General features: G+C 44.9%; 1 long non-coding RNA gene and 1 pseudogene across 1 annotated transcript; one reads left to right on the top strand and one right to left on the bottom strand.

Moving 5' to 3' along the window:
* Positions 1-5,005, bottom strand: part of LOC130523981 (NACHT, LRR and PYD domains-containing protein 12-like) — a 17,137-nt pseudogene extending 12,132 nt beyond the window's left edge.
* A 1,236-nt stretch (positions 5,006-6,241) lies between these two features.
* LOC130523741 (uncharacterized) lies at positions 6,242-6,973 on the top strand. The gene is made up of 2 exons (XR_008949992.1): positions 6,242-6,423; positions 6,709-6,973. It is a non-coding gene; the product is annotated as an uncharacterized LOC130523741 (long non-coding RNA).
* The last annotated feature ends 272 nt before the right edge of the window (positions 6,974-7,245 follow it).

Here is a 7,245-nt window from a genome sequence, read left to right as displayed (position 1 = left end):
AAACGTCAAAAACGTCATAATGTGAGCGCAGCATGAGTTTTCAGATGATCATGTTGCATTCACCTCTGTTTTGAAATAATGTATCTCCTTACCAAAAGTCATGGTTTCCCCACGAGAAATGTCAAAAACGTCATAATGTGAGCGCAGCATGAGTTTTCAGATGATCATGTTGCATTCACCTCTGTTTTGAAATAAATGTATCTCCTGACCAAAAGTGATGGTTTCCCCACGAGAAAACGTCAAAAACGTCATAATGTGAGCGCAGCATGAGTTTTCAGATGATCATGTTGCATTCACCTGTGTTTTGAAATAAATGTATCTCCTTACCAAAAGTGATGGTTTCCCCACGAGAAACGTCAAAACGTCATAATGTGAGCGCAGCATGAGTTTTCAGATGATCATGTTGCATTCACCTGTGTTTTGAAATAAATGTATCTCCTTACCAAAAGTGATGGTTTCCCCACGAGAAACGTCAAAAACGTCATAATGTGAGCGCAGCATGAGTTTTCAGGTGATCATGTTCATTTACCTCTGTTTTGAGAAACTTGTATCTCCTGACCAAAAGTGATGGTTTCCCCACGAGCAAACGTCAAAAACGTCATAATGTGAGCGCAGCATGAGTTTTCAGATGATCATGTTGCATTCACCTGTGTTTTGAATAAATGTATCTCCTACCAAAAGTGATGGTTTCCCCACGAGAAACGTCAAAAACGTCATAATGTGAGCGCAGCATGAGTTTTCAGATGATCATGTTGCATTCACCTCTGTTTTGAAATAAATGTATCTCCTTACCAAAAGTGATGGTTTCCCCACGAGAAAACGTCAGAAACGTCATAATGTGACCCCAGCATGATTTTCAGGTGATCATGTTGAATTTACCTCTGTGTTTTGAGAAACTTGTATCTCCTGACCAAAAGTGATGGTTTCCCCACGAGAAAACGTCAGAAACGTCGTAATGTAGCGCAGCATGAGTTTTCAGGTGATCATGTTGCATTTACCTCTGTTTTGAAATAAATGTATCTCCTGACCAAAAGTGATGGTTTCCCCACGAGAAAACGTCAGAAACGTCATAATGTGAGCGCAGAATGAGTTTTCAGATGATCATGTTGCATTCACCTCTGTTTTGAAATCAATGTATCTCCTGACCAAAAGTGATGGTTTCCCCACGAGAAGACATCATAAACGTCATAATGTGACCGCAGCATGAGTTTTCAGATGATCATGTTGTATTCACCTCTGTTTTGAGAAAACAGTGTGTCCTGACCAAAAGTGATGGTTTCCCCACGAGAAGACGTCAAAAAAGTCTTAATGTGACCGCAGCATGAGTTTTCAGATGATCATGTTGCATTCACCTCTGGTTTGAGAAAAATGTGTCTCCTGACCCAAAGTAATGGTTTCCCCACGAGAAGACGTCAAAAACGTCATAATGTGACCGCAGCATGAGTTTTCAGATGATCATGTTGCATTCACCTCTGGTTTGAGAAAAATGTGTCTCCTGACCAAAAGTGATGGTTTCCCCCCACGAAAAGACGTCAAAAACGTCATAATGTGACCGCAGCATGAGTTTTCAGATGATCATGTTGTATTCACCTCTGTTTTGAGAAAAATGTGTCTCCTGACCAAAAGTGATGGTTTCTCCACGAGGACGTCAAAAACGTCATAATGTGACCGCAGCATGAGTTTCCAGATGATCATGTTGTATTCACCTCTGTTTTGAGAAAAATGTGTCTCCTGACCAAAAGTGATGGTTTCCCCACGAGAAAGACGTCAAAAAAGTCTTAATGTGACCGCAGCATAAGTTTTCAGATGATCATGTTGCATTCACCTCTGGTTTGAGAAAAATGTGTCTCTTGACCAAAAGTGATGTTTTCTCCCACACGAGCAAACGTCAAAAAAGTCATAATGTGACTGCAGCATAAGTTTTCAGATGATCATGTTGCATTCACCTCTGTTTTGAGAAAAATTTATCTTCTGACCAAAAGTGATGTTTTCTCCACGAACAAACGTCAATAAAGTCTAAATGTAATTGCAGCATTTTTTTACATATGATCTCGTTGCATTTACCTTTTGTTTTGAGAAAAAAGTGTATCCTGACCCAAAGTGACATTTTATCCACGAGCAAACGTCCAAAACAGACGTCAATATAGTCTAAATGTGATTGCAGCGTTAGTTTTCATATGATCATGCTGCAATCACTTCTGTTTTGAATAAAAAAGCACATTAATGCCCAAACGGACTTTTTATCCACGAGCAAACGTCAATAAAGTCAAAATGTGATTGCACAAAATGTGGATAGTTAGGTTGTCAGACTTCATGCCCTGACAATTGACTGTTATTGAAGGGTTATGAACTGGCCCCAGAGCACTGTAATATTTGTGTCTTGAATTGATTCGATTTGCTAAATACATTTTGACATTGGCATTTTTCTTCTTGTAGTCTTCATTCAGAGAACACGCGGATTGGCAGTGACACACGTGAGACCATTGCGATCCAACAAGGAGGAGGTGTCTGCATGGGTAAGTGTGAGTGCACGCATCATTTAGCCACAACTATTACGTCGGCGCACCTAAAACACTGAGATTTTCTCACAAATCGACGGTGTGCCTTATAATATGGTATGCCTTGTGTGTGGACTGAGTTCCAAAATCTGCTTTGTACCTTTGGTGGGTGCACTATGGTAAACACCCCGCCCATCGATTAGCGGCACACCTATGCGTAAGGACCCCCTAAAATGGCACCCGTCAAGCGACACGCGTATGAGGCTTACTGCAGGCCATCAAATATGCAGCTGAAAATGGCAATCGATCAGCAGCAAGACATTTTAATGTAAATGAGTCCATGGTCAGAAAGTGGAGAAAACAAGAAAGTGAACGAAAGTGAGGAAGACGAAGCTGAGTTCCCACGGGAACAAAGCAAGGTGGCCCGAGCTGGAAGACCGAGTGGAACAGTTGGTTGTGGAACAGCGAACAACTGGAAGGGGCGTCTCTGCTGTCACCATTCGGCAAAAGGCCAAAGTGGTTGTTGAAGAAATGGACGTTGAGCACTTCCAAGGAGGTGCGTCTTGGTGTTTTTGCTTTATGAGGAGGCGGCATCTCTCCATACGCGCAATTGTATATCTATATTGGCTACCAGCCAATCGAGGCCAGACTTACGGAGCATACTACATAGAACTCGACTTAACTTTGACGGTGGTTTTGTTAGGTTTCGGGGTTTCAAAAGAACCAGAGGCAGTCCTCCTGGACTGCAGGAAGCTTGGGAACAGAAGCAGGACTGCAGGAAACTCGGGAACAGAAGCAGGACTGCAGAGAACTCGGGATCAAAAGCAGGACTGCAGAGACCTCAGGAACAGAAGCAGGACTGCAGAGAACTTGGGAACAGAAGCAGGACTGCAGAGAACTTGTGAACGGAAGCAGTCCTTCAGGACTGTAGAGAACTCGGGAACAGAAGCAGTCCTCCAAGATTGCAGGGAGCACGGGAGTCGACGTTGGCACTTTACAAGTCCACGGGTGAGTCCTCCAACAGAAGCATTCCCCCTGGACTGCAGAGAAAGAACTCGGGAAGAGGTTCTGCACGTCTCCAACAATCAGCGTGAAAACCTCAAACGTGCAGGGAAGAAGGACCAAGCAAAGCCACAATACTCCACAACGCAACACTTCCACGAAGCTAACCAACACTCGACAAAGGAAAATAAATCAAACCAACACTCTGGCACTGATAGGCAGGCGCACCCTGCTTAAGTAGGTGGCAGGATGTAAATTGCGTACAGGTGCTACAAGACCCATCTGGGTGGGCACGACAGAAACCACGAAGGAGGTTGGTGACAGGGATGTGGGAAGGGTTGTGACAAACCAGAAGAAACCCAAGGGGGAGAAGCAGGCGGCGGAGTTCCCGCTGGCTCCGGGGGAAAAAAAAGAGGGGTGAGGGGTTGGGTCTGCTGCATCTTGTCCTAAACCGCTGGGTTCACACTGGTCAGAGTGTTCTGTTAGGTTACGGGTGGTTTTAACAGAACCCGAGTGCAGGCCAGGACACGGTGGTAAGAGGGTCCAAAAGAGTTTTATTTACAGGGACAGACAACACAAGGAAGACAGAGGCAGTCCTCCAGGACTACAAGAGGCTCGGGAACAGAAGCAGTCCTCCAGGACTGCAGAGAACTCGGGAACAGAAGCAGTCCCCCAAGATTGCAGGGAGCACGGGAGTCGACGTTGGCATTTCACAGGTCCACGGGTGAGTCCTCCAATGGAAGCAGCCCCCCTGGACTGCAGAGATCTCGGGAACAGAAGCAGTCCTCCAAGATTGCAGGGAGCACGGGAATCAACTTCGGCACTTTACAGGTCCACGGGTGAGTCCTCCAACAGAAGTAACAAAACTAGATCTGATGTGGGTCTTAAATACACTCTAGGCCAGGGGAACCACCTTTGACAACTTTTACTTCTACTTTGCAGACTCTGTGGTCTTGACTAAGAAACGTGTCCATGACAAGTCCCATAGGCCATCCGTTGCATTTAGCCCAGCTTTCCATTTTATAAACATGATGCCCCGATTTGAAGACTGGGATGGTCTGCTTGCCATTTTATTCTTAGCTGGAATGTTTCTATGTACTCTTGGCACCATCGTCTCCAGAATGAATCTGCAATGCTCTTGACATGCCTCCACTGGCTACTGTAGAGCTCTTTGAGGTCAAGACCTACTGAAAGAGCAGTAACACAGTTAGCTTTTTTCATTTAAAGCATAGCAGGAGTGGGCAACTTGGGCATGTCTCGATCTGATGATACGGGAATGATCAGTCATGCATTCATTATAACTGAAAAATCCCTAGCATTCTTTCCCACACTCTACCCATGTGGGACAAATGTGGAACATTGAAGTCCCAAACGCAACCTTGGTCTTGGAGGTAGGACTGAAGTTCTGCATATGGACAGCTCTTGTGGCCAAATGGGTTATCGTCATGACCCAGCGCATGCTTTCTGAGAGGCCTGCTCTGGTTCACTGAGTGCAGACATTCCATGGTCCAAATACATCCAGCCCAATTTGTGTGAATTGAGGGGATTGGGTGAGATAATCAACAGGTAAATCAGACATTTTTTTTTTTTTTCCACCACTCCTCTCAACCTCCTGCAAGTTATGCACTTGTATGGTGCTTGTTATAAGTCTTTTTCCTCTCAGAATCCACAGTCGGGCAGACATGGTGGCCCATTTATTGATGTGCCGACCCTGATGTGCTACTCGTTTGTGGTAATGCTGCACCAACAAAGCAGCGATGGGTTGAGGAGATCCCTCGCGAATGTAATTTGCAGGCAGAAACAAAGGATTTAATGTCTTGGGACATCGAAGGACACTAGAATTGGTGCTGGAGGAAACCAAGGGTGCTGATGTGGCCTGGGTGGCAGCTGAGCTGGGAAGAATGGCCACATTGCAGCACCTCTGACTGAACAGACTCAGGAACGAACAGTGGATTGAGTGGGTTACCTGCAGAACTGGGATGAGACCACTCTGCCTCATGCACTTTCTTGTCCACCAACCAGGTGGCTGCAGCCGCAATGCAGGAGGGAGACAAGATGGGAACCGGCTCTGAACCAGAGGGATCAGGCCGAGAACTGGCAGGACAAAGCATCTAGTTTTAAGTTCCAGGATTCAGGCCAGTAGATCAGTGTAAACTAAAAACAACTCAGAAAAAAGGCCCAACGCACTTGCCAGGAATTAAGCTGTTTGGCACTCTGGAGGTAGGTGACCTTTTTGTGGTAAGTCCACACAACATTTGCAGGTCAAGCTTGGTAAAGAATCGGGCCTTGTGCAAAGGACTGAATGCAGCCTCCAAGAGAGGAAGAGGGTACTTATTTTTGACCATGATCTTGTTGAGACCCCAACAATCTTTGCATGGCCGCAGGGAACCATCCATCTTATGGAAGAAGAGAAACGAAGACAGTCTTTCTTCCCAAACGGGCAGAGAGTGGAAAAGAATGATAGGGATTGTCAGCACATCTGAGTTAGCATTTTGCTCATAGTGCATACCCTTAGTTTCTCTGTGCTCGTCATGTTGATAGCAGAGGTTACTGCGATAATAAATGCACGACCAACCGTTTGTGTATCATCAGATCCAGACATGCCCATTGCGATCACTCCTGCTATGCTAACACAAAGGCTAAAAATGTTTCTGCTCTTTCAGTAGGTCTTGACCTCAAAGAGATCTACAGTAGTCAAAGGAAGCAAGTCCAGAGCCTTGCTGATTCATTCTGCCAAGAGTACCTGGCGACACTCCAGTCAAGAAGGAAATGCAAGCACCCCATCCCAATCTTTAAATTGGGGACATTGGGCCAGATTCACGAAACGTTCTTACGAACAAATTTGTTCTTAAGTCCCACTTACGAACATTTTTTGAAGATTGTGGCATTCACCAATTTCTTCTTATCCTGGATTTATGCGTAGGTAAGAACAAATCCTACGAACACTCAGGAGTCCTCTTGCGCACATTTCAGTGCCGACATGTTGGCATGGTTGTGTTTTCTTCTCTTGTGCAGTTCAATAAAATTCAATATTACAATGATAATTCTGTCATATTTATTTATTTATTTGTTTATTTCCTATTTTTGGTGATTTACGGAGAATTTTAAAATTACGTAAATGTGCCAATGACTTAACATTAATCAACCAAATTGGAAACCATGCCAAGACTGTCTTTTTATTTGATTTTATCTTGATTTATTTTATTAGGGGATCGAGGATATGCCCTGGCTCCCTGGTTGTTGACACCACTGACCAACCCAGTTTTATTCAATCAGATGCATGCGCGCAGTCGCTCCACCATTGAACGCACCATCGGCATGTTAAAGGGGCGCTGGATGTGGACACAGAGCCACAACCCCGTGAGGATGTGCGTCCTGACGCAATGATGGGGCCAGACTGCAGGCACGCGGTTCACGTTCGAGCGCGATTAATTGCCCGTTTGTGAATAAAATGCATTATTGTCACAATCCGAGCACAGGTTTTACACGTTTATTTTTTTTTACATTCTTATTTTTTTACATTCTCGTTGATTTCTTTAAGCGTGTTGGCTATAGTCATCAGGGTTGAGGCAATTTTATCAAGCGTGTTAGCCATCCTTTCTTGATTGTTCAACACGGCGTCAGAAATCAGGCGTGGAGAGGCAAGCTTTGGGCATTTCGCTTTGGGCATTTTGCTGCTTTTTGCTCTGTCGACACGGTCCTGCTGCAGTTCCTTTTATGGGCATTAGTGGGCGGTGACTTATGC

Source organism: Takifugu flavidus, chromosome 4, assembly GCF_003711565.1.
Source record: "Takifugu flavidus isolate HTHZ2018 chromosome 4, ASM371156v2, whole genome shotgun sequence".
NCBI classification, from domain to species: Eukaryota; Metazoa; Chordata; class Actinopteri; order Tetraodontiformes; family Tetraodontidae; genus Takifugu; species Takifugu flavidus.
Note: the sequence above shows the minus strand (reverse complement) of the source record. Positions and strands in the feature narration are given on the sequence as shown.